This window comes from Scyliorhinus torazame, chromosome 11 (genome assembly GCF_047496885.1).
Source record: "Scyliorhinus torazame isolate Kashiwa2021f chromosome 11, sScyTor2.1, whole genome shotgun sequence".
In the NCBI taxonomy this organism is placed as follows: domain Eukaryota; kingdom Metazoa; phylum Chordata; class Chondrichthyes; order Carcharhiniformes; family Scyliorhinidae; genus Scyliorhinus; species Scyliorhinus torazame.
Window position 1 is genome coordinate 119,462,839 of NC_092717.1, and position 24,824 is coordinate 119,487,662.

A 24,824-nucleotide genomic window follows, 5' to 3' on the forward strand; every position below is an offset into this window, starting at 1 on the left:
TGTATTTGTATCTTTTATTGTTCTAAAACCATAAATGCCTTAATAAAATGTTTGTAAAAAAAAAGTAACATTTCCCAACCCATCATAGTCAATTCACGTCTCATGCCATCGTAGTATTCATTGTCAAGATTCAGGACCCTGGTCTCGGATTCAACTATGTCACTCTCCATAATTTTTTTAATATAAATTTAAAGTGCCCAATTCTTGTTTTTCCAATTGACGGGCAATTTAGCATGGCCAATCCACCTACCCTGCACATCTTTAGGTAGTGGCGGTGAAATGCACGCAGACATGGGGAGAATGTGCAAACTCCAAACTGACATTGACCCAGGGCTGGAATCGAACCCAGGTCCTCGGCAGCGTGAGGCAGCAGTGCTAACTACTGTGCCACCGTGCCACCCTGTCACTCTCCATCTTGCTGAAAAATTCTGTCACCTTATGGTTGCTCATCTCCAAGGAGTCTCGCACAACTAGATTGCCAATTATTCCTTTCTTATTACACAATATCCAGTCTAGGGTGGCCTGTTCTCCAGTTGATTCCTCAATGTATTCGTCCAGAAACCATCCCACATTCACTCCAGGAATCCTTCCTCTACGGTATTGGGACTAATTTGGTTTGCCTAATATATCTGCAGATTAAAGTCACCCATAATTGCAGATATTTCTTCATTGCATGCATCTCTAATTCCCTGCTTAATGCCATTCCTAATATCACCACTAAGTTTCCGGGTCGATATACAACCCCCACTAACACTTACTGCCCCATAGTGTTTCTCAGCTCGACCCATATCATCCGAGCTAATATCATTCCTCACTATTGCATTAATTTCCTCTTTAACCAGCAAAGCGACTTTTCTTTTTTGTCTGTCAGAAAGAGGCAGTCTCAACATAAGCATCTTATAAGACCTCACATTCGTTAAACTTTCCCATTTAAAAGATTAAAATTATTACCACAGTAATAATTTTATACAACACTGCCAAAATGTAACATTGTAAACATTTTCTCAATTAACTTACTACATACCGTACAGGTAATATTCTCTGCCGTGTTGTCACAGTTCACCAGTAAACAACTTGCCATGGCAGCTTTGTAAAATTTAAATTGTCACATCCAGTCCGAATTAGGAATTAAAGTTCAGTTTGGATGCTTTTTTAAATTTATTTGCTCACAGGGTGTGGTGGCTACTGGCTAGACAAGCTTTTATTGCAAATCCCTAATTGACCTTCAGATGGTGGTGGAGAGCCGCTGCAGTCCATGTGATATTGGTCCACCCACAGTGCTGTTAAGGAGGGAGCTCCAAGATGTTTACCCTGCGACAATGAAGGAACGGAAATATAGTTCCAAGTCAGGATGGTGTGTGGTTTGAGGAGAAATTGCAGGTGATGGTGTTCCCATGCATCTTCTGCCCTTATTTTTCTCGATATTAGAGTTTTGGAAGGTGCTGTCAAAGGAGTCATGGCGAGTTGCTGCATTGCGCTTTGTAGGTGGAACACATTGCTGCCACTTTGCATTGGTGGGGAAGTAATGAATGTTTAACGTGGTGGATGGGATGTCAATCAAGCGGGCTGCTTTAGTCACAGAATCACAGAATACGACAGTGCAGAAGAGGCCCTTTGGCCCACTGAGTCTGAGCCAACACATGAAAGGCCCTGACCTGCCTGCCTAATCCCACTTGCCAGCATTTGGTCCATAACCTTGAATGTTATGACATGCCAAGTACTCATTCAAGTACTTTTTAAAGGATGTGAGGCATCCCACCTCTTCCATCCTCCCAGGCAGTGCATTCCAGACCGTCACCACTCTCTGGGTAAAAAGGTTTTCCTCAACTCCCCCCCCCCCTAAGCCTCCCACCCGTCGCTTTGAACATGTGTCCCCTCATAACTCACCTTTCAACGAAGGGGAACAGCTGCTCCCTATTCACCCTGTCCATGCCCCTTATAATCTTGTACAACTCGATCCGGTCACCCCCCAGTCTTCTCTGCTCCAGCGAAAACAACCCAAGCTTATCCAAACTCTCTTCATAACTTAAATGTTCCATCTCAGGCAACATCCTGGAGAATCTTCTCTGCACACCCTCCAGTGCAATTACATCCTTCCTATAACGTGGCAACCAGAATTGCACACAGTACTTCATCTGTGGCCTCACCAAAGTTCTATACAACTTCAACATGACCTCCCTGCTTTTGTAATCTATGCCCCGATTGATAAAAGCGAGTGTCCCATATGTCTTTTCTACCACCCTATTAACCTGCCCTTCTACCCTCAGAGATCTATGGACAAACAGAACTTCCCAGTGTCCGACCTTTCATCATATACTTCCTGGTTAAATTACTCCTTCCAAAGTGTATTACCTCACAATTTTCCGGGTTAAATTCCACTTCTCCGTCCATTTGACTATCCCGCCTATATTTTCCTGTAACCCAAGACACTTAACCTCTCACTTAAACACCCGGCCAAACTTTGTGTCATCCACAAACTTACTAATCCTACCCCCCATAGTCATCTATGTCATTTATATAAATGATGTGGAGATGCCGGCGTTGGACTGGGGTGAGCACAGTAAGAAGTCTTACAACACCAGGTTAAAGTCCAACAGGTTTGTTTCGATGTCACTAGCTTTCGGAGAGCTGCTCCTTCCTCAGGTGAGGAAGGAGCAGCGCTCCGAAAGCTAGTGACATCGAAACACACCTGTTGGACTTTAACCTGGTGTTGTAAGACTTCTTACTGATTTATATAAATGACAAATATAGAGGGCCCAGCACGGATCCCTGTGGCATGCCACTGGTCACTGGCTTCCAGACCTAAAGCAGCCATCTATCAGCACCCTCTGTCTCCTACCGCTAAGCCAATTTTGAATCCACCTTATCAAATCACTCCATGTGCATGTGCCTTCTTAATAAGACTCCCATGTAAGACCTTGTCAAAGGCTTTTCTGAAATCCATGTAAATTACATCAACTGCACTAGCCTTATCCATACACTTGGTTACATGCTCAATAAATTCAGTCAGATTTGCTCGGCATGACCTCCCTCTGACAAAGCCATATTGACTATTCCTGATCAAACCTTCAGAATCTTCTCCAGCATTTTCCCAACCACTGATGTGAGACTCACTGGTCTGTAGTTCCCTGGCTTGTCTCTACAACCTTTCTTAAATTGTGGGACAACATTAGCTATTCTCTAGTCCTCTGGCACCTCCCCCGTAGCCAGAGAGGAATTAGAAATTTAGGTCAGAGCCCTGGCAATCTCCTCCCTTGCCTCCCACAGAAGCCTGGGACACAATTCATGTGGAGATTTGTCCACTTTCAAGCCCGCCAGTACTTCCAATACCTTGTCACTCCCTCAGACAATTTGCTCAAGAAATTCACAATCTTGCTCCCGAGTTCCATAGCTACCTCTTCATTCTCTTGTGTGAAGACAGATGCGAAATATTCATTCAACACTCGACAAATGTCCTCTGGCTCCACCTATAGATTTCCCCCTTGGTCCTTAAAGGACCCTACTCTTTCCCTGGTTGTCCTCTTCCTATTGACATACTTATAGAATATCTTGGAATTTTCTTGACTTTTACCAGCCAGAGCTTTCTCATATCCCTTCTTTGCTTTCCTAATTGATTTCTTAAGCTCCACCCTGCACTTTCTGTACTCCACTAATGCCTCTGCAGACTTGCTCCCCTTATACTTGTTAAACGCCTCTCTTTTCCTTCTCATTGTATCCTGAATGTCTCTGGTCATCCATGGTTCTCTGGGTTTATTACACCTTCCTATTACCTTAGAGGGAACATATTGGGCCTGTACCCTCTCCATTTCATCTTTGAATGCTCCCCACTGGGTTTCCCCACAAGTAATTCTTTCCAGTCTTCCTTGGCCAGATTCTGCCTTATTTTGTTAAAATCTACTCTCCTCCAATCCAAAACCTTTCTTTGCAACTTGTCTATTTCTTTATCCATAACAAGTTTAAATTGAACCATCTGTGGTCTCTATGACTAAAATGCTCCCCCACTATCACATCAACCACCTGTCTGACTTCATTTCCCAGAATTAGGTCCAGCACTGCACCATCCCTGTTGGATTCTCTACATATTGAGCTAAAAAGTTCACCTGTATGCATTTTAAGAACTCTACTCCATCTAAGCCCTTAACATGATGGCTATCCCAATTAATTTTGAGTAAGTTAAAATTACCTAATATAATTACCCTCTTATTATTTTTACACCCCTCCACGAGTTGCGCACATATTTGCTCCTCAATCTCCCGCTGATTATCAGGGGTCTATAATAAAGACCTAGCAACATAGCTGTCCCTTTTTTATTCCTAAGCTGTACCCACAAAGCTTTGTTTGATGCCCCTCCAAAATATCACCTCTCCTGACTGCAGTAACTGCCTCCATAACTAATAATGCAATGCCTCCTCCTCTTCTAACCCCTCTTTTGTCTTGCCTGAAGATTCTATATCCCGGCATGCTGAGCTGCCAATCCTGTCCTTCACTCAACCATGTCTCTGAGATGGCTATTATATCATAATTACACATGTCAATCATCGACTTTAACTCTAATCAACCTGTCCTTTCATGCTTCACAGTCTCATACAGGCCTTTCAATGGAACATGCATTGCATCATTCAGTTTTATGGCCCTACCTCTAATAGATTTGAAATCAAGAATATGGTGAAACAGGGCTGCATCCTAGCCTCTGCTCAGTTTTAGGTCTTTTTCTCTGTCCTCCTGACCTATCCCTTGAATGAATAAAAAAAAGCATACTTGCATACACAATCAGATGGGAACTCCTCAACCTATCAAGACTGAAAGCCAAGACAACAGCGCGGCATGATCTGATTGGAGAAATCGTAGAATATCTACAGTGCAGTCGGAGGCCATTTGGCCCATCGAGTCTACACCAACCCTCTGAAAGAGCACCCGACCTAGGCGCCCACCCTATCCCCTCCAACCCCGACTAACCACACACCGTTGGATACTAAGGGATAATTAACATGTCCAATCCACCTGAACTGTACAATTTTGGACATGTGGGAGAAAATTGGAGCACCTGGAGGAAACCCATGCAGACACAGAGAGAACATGCAAACTCCACATAGACACCCAAGGCTGGACTTGAAATGGGGTCCCTGGTGTTGTGAGGCAGCAGTGCTAACCAATGTGCCACTATATGCTGATGTTGCTGCACTAACAGAAGACCAGCTTTAAAGGCCTTCTGTCCCAGGCCTGTGTTATGTTCTTCCTCACCATCAATGTCAAGAAAATTGTAGTTATGGGACAGGATATTGTGTCTCTGCCTGAGATCAGATTCTACAATACACTGTTGGAACCCAACAGTAAATTCTGCTACCGTGGATCTATAGTGACAGACAACCTGCTGCCTCTTGACAACCTGTGCCAAGAGGCCAGCAGGGTATTCAAAGCTCAGATTTAAGGCTACTATGATAAGAGATACGAAAGCCTTCAATTTCAGTGTCACAAGTGGGAATCTGTAGTTGATGATTGATGCAAATAGAAACACCAGCTGTGGACAGAAATTCCCCACCATGATGCCATGTGGTCTTGGAAGCTCTAAAGCAGACCCCAGCCCTGCAAACAAGGTTGCAACAGAGATCATCCTGCAGAACGGGCAAGGGACAACTTCACGTGTGGTACTTGTGACAAAATTTGCCTTTTCAGAATGCGCTTGTTCAGTTATCAAAAGACATGCAGCGCATGGTTTCATCTGACCTCACCAGAGTTCTGGGGCTACGTTCTCATCATCTCTCACAGATGGAAGCATGCCAATCACCATAGATTCTGGAGCTTTCTGACCTGCCTAACAATGAGTGGGCCAAATTACATGTTGCAGAGACCTTGAATTACTATGCAGCAGATAGGATAAAATCATATATTGCAGACAAAATGTTGGGTATGTCTTGTTCAGAAATCTGGTCCAACCCACATGTATTGGAAATAAACAGTCTTTAAACATAGCACTTAAATTGTAACTCATTTCTCAGTCCTTTTTTTGGTAACAAGGATTTGAAAACTCCCGAATCATGATCACTCAATTTTTAAGTTCATAAGAGTGTGAGCCATAAAAACACCAAATGAAAGCATGATACTGCAGATAGTAGGCTCAGGAATTTTCTGACACTGCAGTGGAGGCCTTGCTCAAGGAGTTTCAGAGGAAGACAATTGTCACAAGGGACCAGGAGGTTCTCAGACCGTTGCCACCATAGCTGCTGATGCCGGTGTACAAAGGAATTTGAAGGACCTCAGAGGAGTCCAGCCACCTTTCCTCCAACAGCTTACAGGATTGTGGAGTCACAGCCCCATTGAAATGGCTGTGACCCCATGGAGTACAAATCTGTTGTCCTCTCTCTTGCAACTCTGTCAGTGCCCCTGCAGTTGCCTGTCAGCAAGATCGCTACTGCCCATGTTTGTGTAATCTACAGCAGTGCCTTCTAGGGGCAGAGCTGCACAAGGTTGTCCTCCAAGGCCATTTTCAGTTTCCCCCACTCAAAGTTAACAGTCTTCTGCCAGTTATGCTGAAGCCACTGGTGTAGGTGAGCCAAAGGTACACAAAAGACAGGCTCTATGGGAATGTATAAGGGTGATAGTTGACCATTGTATGCAATATTGAATTGTTTAATTGATAAAGTTGATTCGGAATACTTGCTTATTGGTGGAGTTTATTTCAGAATTATGGCCAAGAGGACAGAGTGATGGTGAGTAACAAAGGGAAGGCAAGGTGTGTAGGAAGCATGGCGAGTCCGTGACATATCGTGGCATGCATGCTGACAAATGTTGCAGTGCTTCTCTGGATTGGTTCAGGCAGCAAAGTGTTGCTTATCACCATAATGGTCTGCTTGATATTTTGAGTGGCTGGATGACCTTCAAAGTATACACCCCTCGCCAGGTATACACCAGAGGCAGGAGCAAGGTGGCCAGCAGATAGCCTATGTCACTCAGCAGCAACCATGTGGTTTGTTGTGGTGGTACAGCAGATTGTCGCTGAATGAAGGCAGCATTACCACTGCCAGGATACCCCGATGCACTGAGTGCGGTCACACAGCAGTTGGGCATTGAGGAAGTAGACTCCTTTCTGGTTACAGTACATCTCAAAATTTACATGTGGCACCCGCAAAACAATGTGTGTGCAGTCAATGGCACCATGGGAAAGTCTACAATCCTTGCAAAGTCTCATGTTCACTCTTTCTGCTGGTATCTGGCAAGACAGACTGAAGTGTATTCAACTCTCTGCATACAGAGTCTCAATGACCTCCTTTATGCAATGGTGACAGTAGGGAGGCGATGTTAATACCGCTTGTTCCAGTCTGGGAGAAGCCCGTTACATAAAAAAAGATGGCTACTGTCATCTTCACTTGATTTGATTTGCTTTGATTTATTGTCACATGTACCAAAGTACAATGAAAAGTATTTTTCTGCAACCGAGGGAACGTACACAGTACGTACATAGTAGACAAAAGAATAATCAACAGAGAACATTGACAAATGGTACGTCGACAAACAGTGACTGGTTACAGTGTGGAACAAGGGGCCAAACAAAGCAAATACATGAGCAAGAGCAGCATAGGGTGTCGAGAATAGTGTTGTTACAGGGAACAGATCAGTGCAAGGGGGAGTCGTTGAGGAGTCTTGTAACTGTGGGGAAGAAGCTGTTCCTATGTCTGGATGTGCGAGTCTTCAAACTTCTGTACCTTCTGCCTGATGGAAGGGTCTGGAAGAAGGCAATGCCTGGGTGGGAGGGGTCACTGATAACGCTGTCTGCCTTCCTGAGGCAGCGGGAGGTGTATACTGAATCAATGTGGGGGTGGCAAGCTTGTGTGATGCGTTGGGCTGAGTTCACCACACTCTGCAGTTTCTTGCGATCTTGGACCGAGCAGTTGCCATACCAGACTGTGATGCAGCCGGATAAGATGCTCTCTATCGCACATCTGTCGAAGTTTGTGAGAGTTGATGCAGACATGCCAAATTTCTTTAGCTTCCTTGGGAAATAGAGACGTTGTTGGGCTTTCTTGACTGTTATATCAACGTGAGTGGACCAGGACAGACTGTTGGTGATGGTAACCTCCAGGAACTTAAAGTTATTGACCATCTCCACTTCGGAGCCATTGATGCAGACGGGAGTATGTGTCGTGCTGCGCTTCCTGAAGTCGATGATCAGTTCCTTGGTCTTTCCAACATTTAGAGAAAAGTTGCTTTCGGCACACCTTGCACCAAGTGATTTATCTCCCTCCTGTAGTCTGATTCGTCGTTGTTTGAGATATGGCCCACCAGTCGTATCATCCGCAAACTGATAGATTGCAATGGCCTTGTTGAGGCTGTGCCATAGTTAAGAATGTTGGATAATGTTCAGTAGGTCTTAATGAAATCTTTGTAGACTTAAGTAAGTTAACTGTATGCATTTATTAACTACAAGAATTATGTACATATATACAGTGTTATAACTCGCATGAGCCTACGGGGTTGGAGCAATCAATCTCTTCATGAGTCTTGCAGACTGCGAGCTCCCCTGCTAAGGGGGCAGGGAGCCCGTGGACATTCATGATCGAGATCTGTATGAAATTGGCCAGGTATGGAATCGACAGAGCAGACCCAGCTGGGATCTGATGTATATTGTAAATATAATTGCTTTGCAATAAACCAACTTTCCTTTTGACCATCTCGGTTCGGACTAGTTTGTGGTCTACAAAATATTAAAGGGCTAAAGTTAGGAGCTGTCTCCATGTTTGCTTGTACACATGGCTCTGTCCAACATTAGACTGAACCCTAGGTGCGGGTTAAGTGTGCGCTTGCATTATTGTGTGGGTAGTACTGTACTCAGGCCTATGCGTGGAAGACTCTTACACGACACTGCCCTATAGTTTTTATCTGATGTATTTCAAGTTATTTACCCCATGTAATATCATTATACCTACCCCCTCAAGTCTCTAAGTTCATAGTTTCAGGAGGTCTTATTACCCTTCCATATCTCGCTCACCACTGTCGGAGGAGTTGTAGGCTCTGCACTGCTGATTATTTCAGTAGGTTTGGAGGTTGTTCTGGATCTGGGTGTCTTTTCATCGTCTGTTTCCATTCCTTGGTATTGAACCACTCTGTCAATGTGACAGTTGTACTAGGTGGTTGTTGCTCCATCCTGTTTCTGGAGGGGTAGCCCAATGTAGTGCTCACCTCCATGTCATTTTCCCCTCTTCTTTTATCCTCTGTGATGGAAGATGGGCTGTAGTCTCTGTCGTCACAATGTCACCTAATCAATAGTCATCGAAGCCAGAGGTTGAGGCTCTTCTCCTTGTTGGTTTCTCTCTTGTCGATCCTCCACTGGAGGCTTCAGAGTAACCATCAGAGTGGTTGCTGGTTTGACCATTGAGGGCTTCCTGACACCTGGAATGAAAATAGACAAATCTGTTCTGCAAAGAGGGGAGACAGTTCAGAGCTGAAGTCCCAGTCAGGATATTCTTTCTTGTTTGAGCTCTTGGGAACTTGCAGTTCTGTATAATTTATGACCATGGGCAGCACGTTGGCACAGTGGTTAGCACTGCTGCCTCACTGCGCCAAGGTCCCAGTTTTGATCCCAGCTCTGGGTCACTGCCCATGTGGAGTTTGCACATTCTCTCTGTGTTTGCGTGGGTTTCACCCCCACAACCCAAAGATGTGCAGGGTAGGTGAACTGGCCACGCTAAATTGCCCCTTAATTGGAAAAAATGAATTGGGTACTCGAAATTTGTAATAGAAAAAAAATAATAATAATTTATGACCGTGACTGTCTTGACATCTTTTGCTGTTTTGAGGACATTCTCTGCCCAAGAGCAAAAAAAAAATGGTTACATATGATGTACATCAGTTTAAAGATTTGGTTGTCACCATACCTTAGTGGTTCCAGAATCTTGCCTAGGACCAGAAATCGGATTCGTCCTGGCCCATTAAGTGGTGTGTCTGTTGTTTGAAGCCAGGCGACTTTCAGCTATGGTTCTTTGTCCAATAGGAACACAGCACTACGTGCATTATTGACCAAATGCAAGTCATCAGTCAATCCTGCACAAATGGCCCTGTCATTCTAGCTTGCCAATCAAAGAGTTGGAATATCTTTTCATTTGATTAGCTTGTTTGACAGATGTAATTAGTCCAAATTAAAGTTTGTGAGATGGCTGTGAAGTGAAACATCCACACTCCAATATGAAAATCCAGGATATTTGACCTTACCCAAAAAGCATGGCATCATCTTGGTGTGCAGCCCCAACCTCGGAATTCACAGTCGAGACGGAACACAGGCCCCTGGTCCACATTATCCACAAGGACCTTAATGACATGATACCTCGGTTGCAGCGCATCCTCCTCAACCTCAGAAGGTACGACTTTGACCTGGTCTACACGCCTGGCAAGGAGCTCATCATTGCCGATACACTGTCCCGCTCCATCACCGTGCCTCGTGAACCACTGAACATCATCCGGCAAATTGAGTCACAGGTTGAGTCACAGGTGGAGCTGTGTGCTAGCACCCTCCCGGCATCTGATGAGAAGGTGATTCGTATCCGTGAGGAGACAGCCAAAGACCCCCTCTTGCAGCGTGTTATGCAACACCTAGCCAAAGGCTGGCAAAAAGGGCAGTGCCCTTTTCAATGTAAAGGACGACCTTACGGTGATTGATGGTATCCTCCTCAAACTGGACTGGATTGTAATTCCACACATTCTCCAGAGCTTGGTGCTCCGCAAAATCCATGAGGGCCACCTGGGTGTGGAAAAGTGCAGACGCAGAGCCAGGCAGGCTGTCCACTGGCCCGGGATCAGCCAGGACATCGCGAACATGGTCCTTAACTGTGCGACCTGTCAACGCTTCCAGCCAGCGCAGAGTAAGGAGACACTTCAGCAGAACAAAGAACAAAGAAAAGTACAGCACAGGAACAGGCCCTTCAGCCCTCCAAGCCTGTGCCGACCATGCTGCCCGTCTAAACTAAAATCTTCTACACTTCCTGGGTCTGTATCCCTCTATTTCCATCCTATTCATATATTTGTCAAGATGCCCCTTAAATATCACAATCGTAAAGCATGAAATCGAAACTCTCCGTGGTCCAAGGTTGGCATCGACCTCTTTCATGCAAATGGTCGTGATTACGTGTTAATCATTGATTACTTTTCCAATTACCCTGAAGCCGTGAAGCTCTCAGATCTCACATCTCGGACCGTCATCAAGGCCTGTAAGGAGACGTTCTCCAGGCATGGTATCCCACTCACTGTCATGGGTGACAATGGCCCGTGCTTCAGCAGCCATGAATGGTCTCTGTTTGCCCAGTCGTATCAGTTCAAACACGACACTTCCTGCCCACACTATCTGCAGTCAAACGGAAAAGTTGAAAAAGGGGTGCACATAGTGAAGCAGCTCATCTGCAAGGCCGCGGATTCTGCATCTAACATTCACCTCGCGCTGCTTGCGTACAGGGCGACCCCACTGTCCACTGGCATGTCGCCGGCTCAACTCCTGATGAACAGGGACCTGCAAACGACACTTCCAGCCATACACGTGCCCAGCCTGGATCACCTCCCGGTGCTGCAGAAGGTGCAGCAACTCCTAGACTGGCAAAAACAGGGCTATGATGCTCATGCCACCGATTTACCCGTGTTATTCCCGTCAGACACTGTTCGGGTCAAGAAACCTGATGGAGGCTGGTCAGCTGCAGCTGTCGTTGTTCGACAGGCTGCCACCCGCTCATATGTTGTGCGTCTGGCTGATGGTTCTGTTGTGCGCCAAAACAGACGGGCACTGCGCAAAGTTGCCTGCCCACAACCACATTCTTCTCCGTTTCCTTCTGTTGTTTTGCCACCTCCTGATACCTCGACTCACGATGCCACCAGTCAGGCTTCAATCCCACCCATCAAGGCGCTGTCGTTCCCACCACCACCTCTCCGGCGGTCGACCAGGATCAGACGCAAGCCACAGAGACTGGACTTATGAACATTTGTTCTGTTTGCTATGTTCTGTGTTCTCGCATTAGACAGCTGTTTTCACATGTACATATGTTCACACCCACTGCATGTATGTATGTTAATATGTCCACACACATAATGGACACAGAGAACAGGACATGACCAATAAGCAGGCAGGACATTCAGGGGTGGGATCTGACGATAAACGACATGAGGCACTCACACTCCGCCTCTTTCCACTGATGAACATCTAGAGAGTCAGTCAAGGGTGTTGTTACAATCTCACACCTCCACCACTTGGCTAAGAGCTAGTCTGGTTCAGTCAGACAGAGTAACCACACTGAAGTTAGCAGAGAGTCGACCTCACAGAGAACTGTGCTAACTGTGCTATTAGTTCAATAAAACTGATTGAACTAACTTCAAGGTCTGCAGTATCTTTCTAATCTAAGCTGCATCTAGTTGCAGCCAGTGTTAGACCAGTGTACCTAACACAACAAGATCATGGACGTCATTCTCCGACCCCCCGCCGGGTCGGAGAATGGCCGTTGGCCGCCGTGAATCCCGCCCCCGCCCCCGCCCCCGCCGAAGTCTCCGGTACCGGAGATTGGGCGGGGGCGGGAATCGGGCCGCGCCGGTTGCCGGGACCCCCCGCTCAATTCTCCGGCCCGGATGGGCCGAAGTCCCGCCCAGAAATTGCCTGTCCCGCCAGCGTAAATCAAAGCTGGTATTTACCGGCGGGACCAGGCGGCGTGGGCGGGCTCCGGGGTCCTGGGGGGGGGCGCGGGGCGATCTGACCCCGGGGGGTGCCCCCACGATGGCCTGGCCCGCGATCGGGGCCCACCGATCCGCGGGCGGGCCTGTGCCGTGGGGGCACTCTTTCCCTTCCGCCTCCGCCACGGCCTCCACCATGGCGGAGGCGGAAGAGACTCGCCCCACTGCGCATGCGCGGGAAACTGTCGGCCGCCGCTGACGCTCCCGCGCATGCGCCGCATTTCCGCGCCAGCTGGCGGGGCAACAAACGCCATTTCCGCTAGCTGGCGGGGCAACAAACGCCATTTCCGTCAGCTGGCGGGGCGGAAATCCCTCCGCCGCCGGCCTAGCCCCCCAATGTTGGGGCTCGGCCCCCAAAGATGCGGAGCATTCCACACTTTTGGGGTCGGCGCGATGCCCGTCTGATTGGCGCCGTTTTGGGCGCCAGTCGGCGGACTTCGCGCCGTTGGGGGAGAATTTCGCCCCATATTCTGAACTATATGTGAAAGCTCTATCACCAAGCGTAACATGCTCCTTGCGGTGAAGCCTACATCATCCTCACAATTTCCCACTAAACTCTTCCCCTGCCAGATGAACATGATTTTCTTTCAGTGATCTGTTCTTGGTGAGCCTCGTCTCTCATAAGAAATGGTCAGCAAATCAAGTACCACTGCTGCCTTGTCTGCATTATTGACCAACTGCAAGTAGTGTTTCAATCCTGAACAAATTCCAGTTTTCCAATCAAAGAGTTGGAATCTTATGTATTTTCATTTGATTAATTTGTTTGGCAGATGCAATGGGTCTAGTCCACTTGTTGAGCATAGCTCCAAACACCCATTGAGGCAGATAGGTTGTGAAAGGATTGTACCAGCTATGTAAATGTTGAATAGATCAGAGTTGGATATTCTGTAACTAGTGACTGGTTGTTGACGTCCTGCCACCTACAGGGCACAAGTGAGTCTGTGCTGGAATTCTTCATGCTTGCTGGGTGAGTAAAAGATCCAGAACAAACCAGACCACTTGATTGGCACCCCATCAACCATCCTAAAATGTAATTTTTTCCATCACTGGTTCACAGTGGCAGCATTGTGTACCACCTATAAGGTGCACTTGGTAAAGCGTGTTCAGTAGCATCTTGTAAACTCAGAATCTTTTCATTTCCTCAGTTTCCTCAGGAAACTAAGGAAATTTGGCATGTCCACATTAACCCTCACCAACTTTTACAGATGCACCATAGAAAGCATTCCATCGGGCTGCATCACAGCCTGGTATGGCAAATTGCTCAGCCCAGGACCGCAAGAAAATTCAGAGAGTCGTGAACACAGCCCAGTCCATCACACAAACCTGCCTCCCATCCATTGACTCCATCTACACCTCCCGCTGTCTGGGAAAGCGGGCAGCATAATCAAAGACCCCTCCCACCAGGCTTACTCACTCTTCCAACTTCTTCCATCGGGCAGGAGATACAGAAGTCTGAGAACACGCACGAACAAACTCAAAAACAGCTTCTTCCCCACTGTTACCAGACTCCTAAATTACCCTCTCATGGACTGACCTCATTAACACTATACCCTGTATGCTTCATCCGATGCCGGTGCTGATGTAGTTACATTGTATACCTTGTGTTGCCCTATTACGTATTTTCTTTTCTTCCCTTTTCTTCCCATGTACTTAATGATCTGTTGAGCTGCTCGCAGAAAAATACTTTTCACTGTACCTCGGTACACGTGACAATAAACAAATCCAATCCAATCTCAACCACCTCAACAGCAGCCAGAGATGTATGGGAACACTACCAACTGCAATTTCCCCTCAAGATCATGCACCATCCTGACTTGGAAATATACTGCCATTCCTCAATATTGTTCGGTCAAAATCCTGAACTCAATTGCAGTTTTTCAAGTAGGCAACTCACCACCACTTTCTAAAGGACAACTAGACATGGAGAATATATGCTGACCTTGTCAGTAATGCCCACATCCCATAAATGAATTTACTTTGACAGGATGGTACAGGGCACCCACATGGAGCCAAACAACTCACATTGAAAACTCAATATCAAGCTTGTGGCACTAATTTGTTTCCATGATTTCACTATCAAAGTGGAACCATTTTTTCTCCCTTCTCCAGGCAGTTTTCACAAAAGTATCTAGCAATCTATTCTTTCAAATAATTTTATATACTAGGAAGTGCCTAAAATAAACTAAGATGTCTAGCCATTCTACTTGTATATAAATATCAGCAGAGTGCAGAAAGGAAATTACTACATAGGAAATGCATTTTCTACCAAATTACTGGTGCTAGTCTTATTTTTATAGACTTGTGATTAGCAGTCTTCTTTTTGTTTATCACTGTAAATCAGTGCATGTCATTATTTCCTAAATGACAAAATATTGTAAGAATCTCAATATCCAAAAGCACTTAATAAACAATGCTGTACTTTTGAAAATTAGACACAGTTATCATAGAATCATAGAATTTACAGTGCAGAAGGAGGTCATTTGGCCCATCTAGTCGGCACCGACCCTTGGAAAGAGCACCCTACTTAAGCCCACGCCGCCACCCTATCGCCGTAACCCAGTAAATCAGTAACCCCACCCAACCTTTTTGGACACTAAGGGAAATTTAGAATGGCCAATCCACCTAACCTGCACATCTTTGGACTGTGGGAGGAAACTGGAGCACCCAGAGGAAACCCACGCACACACAGGGAGAACGTGCAGACTCCGCACAGACAGTGACCCAAGCCAGGAATCAAACCGGGGACCCTGGAGCTGTGAAGCAACTGTGCTAACCACTGTGCTACCGTGCTGTGCTAGTCCACTTGTAGAGCATAGCTCCAAGCACCCATTGAAGCAGATAGATTGTGGCAGAATTGGACTAGCTATTCTATTACATAACAAAAAATGGCAGCCAATTAGCCCACAGCAAGTTCTTGCAAACAGCAGCAAGATAAATAAACAGATCATCTGTTTTTTTGCTTATAATGTTGGAAGAGTAGCAAGGGCACTTGGAGAACACCATTTTAAATAACTCCATGGGATTTTTTTGTGTGTACCAGAGGGGACAGATAGTTCAAATTTCTCTTTGAAAAGAGTTACAGCCACATGAGGTGAAGTACAAATATGACTCCCCTATGATCCATCCCCAAGTCTGACTATAACAGGATCTTTTTGTGAATTTAGAAGGAATTTTACTCAATGTCTGCATTTAACTATTTATGCACTGATTGCAGAGATGAATCTGGCAGGTTTTGAGTTAAAACCCCACTCAGGGAAAGAAGGCAAAATATTAAAAAAGGTAATCCTGAGCATCTTGACCTTTTGCATCCCACATGTACAAGCAAACAAAATTTACAAGTTATACTTAAGTAGTTACATTCTTACCCAAAGTTCAATGCTGAAAGGTAAAAAAAAATGAATGTTCAATGCTTATGAGTTCTTTGTTGGTCTTTGTGGCTGCAGCAGAGGTTTTTCCAAGTTCCTTTAGATTCTGAGTTGGGTTGAAACCCACGTGCCTGCAATTGCAAGAGACAATTTCTTTTGAATCTGTAATCTGTCTCTTCCAAAGGTCGATGAGGTTTGCTCCTGAGGTTCTTTTCAATCGAAAACTACCTACATCTGTGCTGGATTTTTAAACTGTAAGAGATAGAGGATGGAATCTTATGGTCCAGTCAACATGCCGAGTGGGAGCAGAAAATTCAGAGGCCAAAAGTCAGAGATTGCCACCAGTGGGGAAAACAGATTGGAATTTTCCCCTCAGCATTTTCATGGCGGCTGAACGGCAGGTTGACTTTCCCGCTGATCCATGTCAGGAAAGTCATTTACATACATTAGCATATCATGAATGCTCATTAAAACACAACTCATCAGAATCATGTTGTTCCTTCTAATCGCATGCCCGACCAGTGGGAAATTAGACCGGTTTGATTTAGGACCGGCGATAACTTCGCTTGTGACTTTGACGTACATACAAATTGTAGGCGTACTTGTAACAGAGCTGCTGCCCTGTCTCGCAGCTACTCGGACTTGTCGCCGCTGAAAAGCTGCTCTCTCAGGCAGGACTGGTAGGGTTCGCAAACGGGGCTGCTTGCAATGGGAGTTGCGGGATACAGCCAGGATAGCTTGCAGTGGGTGCTGCAGGGCATAAGTAGAGCCAGGGGCGGATCTACTATGAAACTAATGAAGCTTAAGCTTCAGGGCCCCTAATCCTGGAGGGGCCCCAGAAGCGACTTTAGTCCACATTGCTTACAAATTTTGGGTCTACTGTATGAGAAGGTTTTTTTAAAAAATAATAATATTCATAATATAGTGTAATTCAATACAAAATAATAGTTAAAATAGAAATTAAAAGGTTATTAAAGTATCATGTAGGCTAACTGTAAATGAAAATACGTTCAAATTAAGGATTTTTCATTCTAAATATATTTAATATAAAATAATTATCAATAATTTAAAACACTATTAACATTTATGACAGAAATACAAACAGTAGATGACGTGTCGTAACAAAAAAGGGGAGCCGTTGAAAAGGCAATCACAATGCTAACGTGAATTTTCAACGTGATAGCACTCGTGATAGCGATTTAGACAAGAATTTATTTCAATAAAGTGTTCATAAGGATACAATATTTTAATTACACCTACTCAAAAATAAATGTTATATTTAGAAAAGTAAGGAAAGTAATAAAGGTGAAATAGTGTTAGATTAGCCTAAGCCTATTGTTTTTATGAAGAGGTGAACGGAAGGTAGTGTTGCTCGTTTTAGCCTTAGTTTAATTGCTCTTGTTCTATCACCTTTGCTCTTGAGTCGCCAGGTATCTTTCTGATACCACCACGTGGTTCAAGTCCGAGTAATGATCAATAATCCAACACACCGCTGAGTAAGATTTGAATCAACGCACATTTATTATATACAGTAATCAATACTTATACATTAATTCTACTTCTAAGCTACTTCCTACAACTAACAGGCCAATACTTAACTTTGGAAATGGCCCACCAGGTCAGGGAAACAAATGGCCTTTCGTATGGGCTCTGAGCCTGCGGGATTCAAAGCGGGTACAGGTCGATAGTCAGGAGTGCCTATCTCGTAGCGAGCGTTGGAGTAAGACTTACGGTTCTCGTGGCTGTTGTAGAAGGTCAGCAGAAGGGTCTCGAAGGGTGCGGAGAGGAGAAGAAGGGTCGATTTGAACTTATAGTCCCCAGGTGCTTCCCGCCTTTCGGGGGGGACCCTGTACCTGGTTCCAAGTGATTGGACTTAGTCCCAATCACTTGGTTCAGTATTCTCCAATGCTGGAGCGATTCCTTGATCGATGGGCGGTTTTGGGGTGGTCGTTCACCTCTCTTTTGTGTAGGCTCCTGCTGGCACCGAAAAGTCTGGGTTGGCTTTGTGTGTCTAATTTGTTGCACATTGTTCCCGGGGATTGCTAATTTATATTCAGATGGCTGGTGTGTTGTTATGTTGATGGCTGCAGGTATCGATTCTGTCTGGCCTCCCCAGAGGCGAATACACAGTTTTGCCTGCAGCTGCCTGTTTGAGTCCTGTTGGCTGATTTTCCCATCAGCCTCTCCGTTTGCCATTTTAAATCAAGGTTTGGCCATTCTAATCGGGAGTTAGCCATTTTAACTGGCTACAGTAGGCTACGACCGCATAGCCTAGGCTAATACTATATTACAAGTATTTATGAAAAAGTAATAAAAGGATGAATTTGTGTTAAATTACAGGTGCTTATTATGAAAGTGTTCAAATAATGGTAAAATTGTGTTACATTACCTTGGCCTATGGGTTTTAGTGGCCTAGTCTTGCCTAACTTAGTCCAGGCTAGCGTAGGTTAGCTTGAACATAGCCTAGTTTAGCCTATTTAGCTTATGCTGCTAACTTGCTGTTCTCTCTTAATTTGGCTCTGTTTAATTACGTTTGCTCAAGAGTCGCCAGGTATCTTTCGATACCGCCACAAGGTTCAAAACTGAATACTGATCAAAGACTCGACACACCAGTTAGTAAGTTCGAAAGCAATGCTCATTTATTTACACACAATCAAATCTACTCATGCATAAAACTCTACAACTTAAACTATCACTATTACTAAAAGCCTATACTTAGCTTCAGGGCCCACTCAGTCAGAGGAACAATGGCCGTTGCTCGGTTCTGAGGCTGCTGGGTTGAGCTGTTTACAGGATAGCAACTGAGAGCGTCTATCTCGTAGCGTGCGTTGACTTGGAACTTACTTGGTCTGGAGCAGCTTTGGCGGGTCTCTCCTCGCTGAGAGCCAAGGCCAAGAGAGCGATTCTCTCTCGGGGAATCCTTTTTATACCCAAAAAGGCTTTGCACGCTTTTGGGCAGGCCTTGAACTTGGCCCCAATTAATTGGGCCATTTTCCAATCATTCCTATCGATTTTACTCCAATAGAGGGGTGAATTCCCTGGGTGCTGGCTGTGTCCTAGGTGGCCGTTGGTTTGCTTTATTTTAGTCTCCTCTGGCGCCGGGATGTCTGTCTTAGCATTGTTTACCTAAATGTTGCCTTTTGTTCCTGGGGACGGCTCAATAGCATGTAGATGGTTCTGCAGTACCGATCCTGTCTGAGAGCTACAGCTCTAATCAACAGGCAGACCTTGCACCTGCTTGCTTTTTTCGGTATTGGCCAATTTTCCCTGCATTCTTTGCAAAGTATCCATTTTGTAATCGGGACGTGGCCATCCCAGATGGCTACACACCCTCCTTGTGATCCTCAATGCGAAGCGTGAAGGATCACATTACTGCGTTGTCTTCGTCCTCTAACCATACGGGGCACCCATAATCAGGCTCTACTCTGCCCTATTCTATGAAACACAATTTTACCTAAATCATTTTAAATACATACATTATTATAAAACTCTACGGGGCGCTATAAAATTAATGCATGCATTACAGAAAAATAAAAAAACTGGAACTTCTAACTATCCTCAATAAATTATCCTTATTCAAACAATCAAAAATAATCTACAACATTCTAAATGTACAAAATAGCAGCACACAAATTTCTCTGGCCTGGCAGTCAGACACAAAGGTTTACATTTCTTTATTTAACAGAATACATTAAGAAAAACGGATGCACTTTAATTCATGTCAAGGGGTTCGGGGGTTTGGTGGAATCCGAAAATGGGGGACCTAAACCTGTATACCGGGGTGTGAGAGCGGTAGGCTCTCTTTCGCCATTTCCTGACCATAAGTATCTGCACGACACTGCAAAGTATCGGCAGTACTAAGAGGGCTTCTACTACATACGATAGTGAGTACTTGGTGATAAACTTATCACACCAGGTTGGGGTATTGTTCGTTGTCGCGGGGCTAGCTATCTCGGGGTTCTGTGTATTGCAGGTGTGGAAATCATTCAAGACTTGTGTGGTAGGGGTCAGGGGGGTAGCGTCTGTGCGCAATGGAAGGTATCCCGCTAAGATCCAGGTGAACAAGATGGAGGTCGTCTTCATCTTTCCGTCTTTCTGTCTTCTTCTTTTTCTTCCTCTGGGGTTCCTGAGGTTCCGGAGTTCTGTGAACACAAGCATAATATCTGTTATTAGCTTGCTTACGATCTCGTATGCCTGTCTGTCTGTCCTTTGTTGCCAATTTCCCTTTATAATTGGTCACCATCTGTGACTCCCTCATTTTTTAAAAAAAACAAATATTTGGGACAAGACATCTGAGAAAAATACTGACATAGTGTGAGCTGCCTCGCAGCCTGTGCGATCTACCATCCTAGTGTTTTAGGATGTAAATAGCACATGGAAGCAACCTAAGGGTTGCCAAAACCAAACAAAAGAATTTCAAACTGAAAGTGCCAAAATGGGGTGCGTATGGGCCGCGGCGGGTAAGAAATGGGTGGAATCCCCGGGTAGGATGGTGATCAATGCCGTTTGTGCTCCACCCGAGCGTAGCTGACCAGAGGGGGGTCCTCAGGCAGGGCGGGGACCAGTGCCGTTTCTCCACTGCCTGAGCATCCGGCAAGAATGGTTAAGAATGTGGTCGTCATGGGGGCTGCCTTGTTGTCTGCTGACAAACTTGTACCTCTAAAACTGGTTTCTGTTGACAAACTAGTTCCGCTGAACTGGTTTCTGTCGTCAAACTAGTTCCTCTGAACTGATGTCTGGGGACAAACTTGTTCCATTAACTGCCAGGGTCCGTTAAAGGAGTGGTGACTTGGTGCCGTGAAAACTTTTGAGTTTACGAACAACACTTAACATTAACACGAATGAACAAACATACAACTGACATGGTGCAGGTTCCATCAGAACACAGGACATCGTAAATTACATTTGGACTAGGGTATAACTAGCATATGGAGGTAGTGTAACGTGACCGAAGAAGAGAGGAAGGAGGAACGAAACAAAAATGAAGTGGCATTGCTGAGGTATCACTGCCATGAGAAGTGGTGGATAAGCGCTCACAGTTTGCATGGGGCAGCTGGGACCTTGCAGCTTCTGTGGGTGGTGTTCTCTTTCATATCCGGGGGCTAGTCTAGCTGGTGGTGGGGGTCTCTTGCAATCTCGGGCGAAGTGTCCTGGCTGCCCACAGTTGTAACCAGGGGCGGGATTCTCCGACCCCCCGCCGGGTCGGAGAATCGCCAGGGGCTGGCGTGAATCCCACCCCCGCCGGTTGCCGAATTCTCCGGCACCGGAGATTCGGCGGGGGCGGGAATCGCATCGCGCTGGTTGGCGGGCCCCCCCCCCCCGGCGATTCTCCTGCCCGGATGGGCCGAAGTCCCGCTGCTGGAATGCCTGTCCCGCTGGCGTGGATTAAACCACCTCTCTTACTGGCGGCGCGGGTGGGCTCCGGAGTCCTGGGGGGGGTGCGGGGCGATCTGGCCCCGGGAGGTGCCCCCACGGTGGCCTGGCCCGTGATCGGGGCCCACCAATCCGCAGGCGGGCCTGTGCCGTGCGGGCACTCTTTTCCTTCCACCTTCGCCATGGTCTCCACCATGGCGGAGGCGGAAGAGACCCCCTCCACTGCGCATGCGCGGGGATGCCGTGAGCGGCCGCTGACGCTCCCGCGCATGCGCCGCCCGGCAATGTCATTTCCGCGCCAGCTGGTGGGGCACCAAAGGCCTTTCCCGCCAGCTGGCGGGGTGGAAATCAGTCAGGCGCGGTCCTAGCCCCTCAAGGTTAGGGCACGGCCGCTCATGATGCGGAGGATTCCGCACCTTTGGGGCGGCGCGATGCCGGACTGATTTGCGCCGTTTTTGGCGCCGGTCGGCAGACATCCCGCCGATTACGGAGAATTTTGCCCCTGATCCCTAGGGCACATAAGGTGTATTGCTCCCTTGGGTATGGTTGCCTGGGTGGGGCTCGGGGCTGTTGCTGTCGTTGCTGGTTCGGGGCGCATTGGTGGGCTGATTCCGTTGCTGTTTCAGGGGGGCTTGACATTCACGTGCGTAATGTCCTAACTGTCCACAATTGTAGCATTCCTGGGATATTGGTTGTGGTGGGCTGTTCCTGCCCTCATTTACCCATGCGGGGTTCGGGTGCGCTTTAACTGGATTCATGTCTGCCTGCTCTTCCTCGGGTTTTAGAAATGCAGTTTTGCCTTGGACTGATTGCTCCCAAGTGCGGGACAACCGTTTCAAAACCCATTTTTCATTGTGAGCCTCATCTGAGGGGTCATAATTTGCGCAAGCTTTCTGTCCTGCGTCTGTCGCGTGAGAGACTAGGATTCAAGTCCATTTGGCCATATTATCTGGGGACAAATGGGCGCGGGCTAACTCTCCGAAAACTGCTGTGAAGTGTATCCACAAGCGTCCAGCAAACGCTGTCGGGTGCTCTGTTTTCTCTTGCCTACACTTGTTTAGGCCTTCTACGGGGTCTCCTCTGTTATAGCCGATCGCATCAAGGATCGCTGCGTGCATCTCTTGGAGTGTGCCTCCTCCTACATTCTGTGGGTCGGGAAGGGCTGCCACGACTGAAAGGTCGAGGCTTAAAACTGTGAGCTACACTTGCTCCTTTTCATCCAGGCTGTACATGGTAGCCTGCTGTTTGACTTTCGCGAAAAATTGGTGGGGGTCTGATGTGGGGAGGAACGGTGTAATTTTTCCACACGCATCCTGGAATTGGGTCACGGTTAACGGGGTTGTATAAAGGAAATCTGCATCTCCTTCTGCTGTGGCCCTGCAGTGTGTGGTTACAGGGTTCATGGGGGGCGTGTTCTGCCTGTTCGGTTGGGGGTTGGGGCGCTTTCCTTTTCTGGGGTTTCTCCTGCGTACATGTCCCATGTACGTAACTATGGGCAGTCTCATTCAATTCCTGCCATTCGGGGCCGTTTTCTTGATCTAATTGTGGTCCAAATGTGCTTTGAAACCCATTTTGAACAGAAAGCAGAGATTGCAATTCTGCAATATGCTTCCGGCACTTTGCGTGGTCTACTCAGCGCTACCTTTGTTCTGTCGTGGAAGTATGGAGTGCTCGTAGGGCTGCTTTCAAATCATTGCACTGTTTCTGCAATTTCTCAACTTGTTGGTCGGTCTCTTGCCTTACCAAGACTGCACGTTGCGTGTCCTAGTAGGCCTTATCGTATTGTGTTTGGAAACTACTCAAATGCGCGAGACAAGACTGGTGTGCCCGCTTGGCATCATCCACCTCTCTGTCCCTTGCTGCTAACTACTCTTTCAAATCTCTATTCTCCTTCTTTACTTTGCTCACGTCTACCTCACTACTTCTGTCTCTCTCCTCTATCTCTCTACGGAGCATCCTAACGACCTCCTCTGTGCCTCGCAATTGTGCCAAACAGGATACGATTGCCATCGGCATGCGAGCTTTCCCTAAGCTTTTCTTGTGGATCTCTGACAGGTTCTCCCACCAAGGATGTCCTATACTCCCGGGACCTGTTTTGTCGTTGGCGCAGAATTCACTCCAAAGGGGCCATCCTTTCCCTTTGAGATAATTCCTGATCCCATCTTCCCAAAACGGAACACAGTCCTACTCTACTGGCTGTTGCGACCCCGAATTCCTGGGAGATCATAAGTCGCTCCATTGCCTTCATTGCCATTTTCTCTATCTAGGTTCTCTACTGAATTTGGAACAGTGGGTGACAAAGTGGTGATGTAAACAGGGGTACAGCTTACGCTAATTTCCGGCCTACAAAACTCCCGATAGTTTTACGCAACAAATTCTCTCAGGTGCATAAACACACTTCTGAATCTTGGAGGCTTGATCAGTACTGTTCTTACGCTTGTGGTTTTTCTGTTTTCAATTGGATTCTCAATTCCAATTTGGGTTCTCTCGGAGTGGCTAGGCCACTTCTAAGTTGAGTCCCGTCAGAGTCGCCAGTAAATGTTGCTAACTTGCTGTTCTCTCTTAATTTGGCTCTGTTTAATTACGTTTGCTCAAGAGTCGCCAGGTATCTTTCGATACCGCCACAAGGTTCAAAACCGAATACTGATCAAAGACTCGATACACCAGTTAGTAAGTTCGAAAGCAATGCTCATTTATTTACACACAGTCAAATCTACTCATGCATAAAACTCTACAACGTAAACTATCACTGTTACTAAAAGCCTATACTTAGCTTCGGGTGCCCACTCAGTCGGAGGAACAATGGCCGTTGCTCGGTTCTGCGGCTGCTGGGTTGAGCTGTTTACAGGATAGCAACTGAGAGCATCTATCTCGTAGTGTGCGTTGATTTGGAACTTAGTTGGTCTGGAGCAGCTTTGGCGGGTCTCTCCTCGCTGAGAGCCAAGGCCAAGAGAGCGATTCTCTCTCGGGGAATCCTTTTTATACCCAAAACGGCTTCACGCGCTTTTGGGCAGGCCTTGAACTTGGCCCCAATTAATTGGGCCATTTCCCAATTGTTCCAATCGATTTTCCTCCAATAGAGGGGTGGATTCCCTGGGTGCTGGCTGTGTCCTAGGTGGCCGTTGGTTTGCTTTGTTTTAGTCTCCTCTGGCGCTGGGATGTCTGCCTTAGCATTGTTTACCTAAATGTTGCCTTTTGTTCCTGGGGATGGCTCATTAGTATGTAGATGGTTCTGCAGTACCGGTCCTGTCTGAGAGCTACAGCTCTAATCAACAGACAGACCTTGCACCTGCTTGCTTTTTTCGGTATTGTCCATTTTCCCTGCATTCTTCGCAAAGTGTCCATTTTGTAATCGGAACATGGCCATCCCAGATGGCTACACTTATTTATTAT

The 24,824-nt window shown here is 46.5% G+C and overlaps 1 long non-coding RNA gene across 1 annotated transcript in view; it reads right to left on the reverse strand.

Annotated features, from left to right (window-relative positions):
• LOC140385494 (uncharacterized) overlaps positions 1–24,824 on the reverse strand; it is a 122,775-nt gene that overhangs the window by 22,833 nt on the left and 75,118 nt on the right. Inside the window, exon 3 of the long non-coding RNA XR_011933391.1 lies at positions 16,059–16,189. This is a non-coding gene — a long non-coding RNA (uncharacterized lncRNA). The remainder of the gene's footprint in view (positions 1–16,058; positions 16,190–24,824) is intronic.